Source organism: Garra rufa, chromosome 20 (genome assembly GCF_049309525.1).
Source record: "Garra rufa chromosome 20, GarRuf1.0, whole genome shotgun sequence".
NCBI lineage: Eukaryota > Metazoa > Chordata > Actinopteri > Cypriniformes > Cyprinidae > Garra > Garra rufa.
Window position 1 is genome coordinate 3,131,864 of NC_133380.1, and position 1,202 is coordinate 3,133,065.

Here is a 1,202-nt window from a genome sequence, read left to right on the forward strand (position 1 = left end):
CGTAATACTGCAAGAATGAAGTTGGAATACTGCGAGAATACAGTCGGAATACTGCAAGAATACAGTCAGAATACTGCGAGAATGAAGTCAAAATACTGCGAGAATACAGTTGGAATACTGCGAGAATGAAGTCGGAATACTGTGAGAATACAGTCGGAATACTGTGAGAATGAAGACGGAATACTGCAAGAATGAGGTCGGAATACTGTGAGAATGAGGTCGGAATGCGGCGAGAATGAGGTCGGAATACCGCGAGAATGAGGTCGGAATACTGCAAGAATAGGGTCGGAATACTGCAAGAATAAAGTCGGAATACTGCGAGAATGAGGTCGGAATACCGCGAGAATGAAGTCGGAATACTGCGAGAATGAAGTCGAAATACCGTGAGAATGAAGTCGGAATACCGCGAGAATGAAGTCGGAATACCGCGAGAAATGAAGTCGGAATACCGCGAGAATACAGTCGGAATACCGCTAGAATGAAGTCGAAATACTGCGAGAATACAGTCGGAATACTGCGAGAATAAAGTCGGAATACTGCGAGAATGAAGTCGAAATACCGTGAGAATGAAGTCGGAATACCGCGAGAATGAAGTCGGAATACCGCGAGAATGAAGTCGGAATACCGCGAGAATGAAGTCGGAATACCGCGAGAATGAAGTCGAAATACTGCGAGAATACAGTCGGAATACTGCGAGAATAAAGTCGGAATACTGCGAGAATGAAGTCGGAATACTGGGAGAATGAAGTCGTAATACTGCGAGAATACAGTCGGAATACTGCGAGAATAAAGTCGGAATACTGCGAGAATGAAGTCGGAATACTGGAGAATGAAGTCGAAATACTGCGAGAATACAGTCGGAATACTGCGAGAATAAAGTCGGAATACTGCGAGAATGAAGTCGGAATACTGGGAGAATGAAGTCGTAATACTGCGAGAATAAAGTCGTAATACTGCGAGAATAGAGTCGTAATAGTGCGAGAATAAAGTCGTAATACTGCGAGAATAAAGTCGGAATACTGCGAGAATGAAGTCGGAATACTGAGAGAATGAAGTCTGAATACTGCGAGAATGAAGTCGGAATACTGAGAGAATGAAGTCGAAATACTACAAAAGTCGACTTTATTCTCGTAATATTTTGACTTTATTCTCAAAATATCAAAGTGAATCGTCATGTTGAATCATCCAGTGGTGTGCATTTT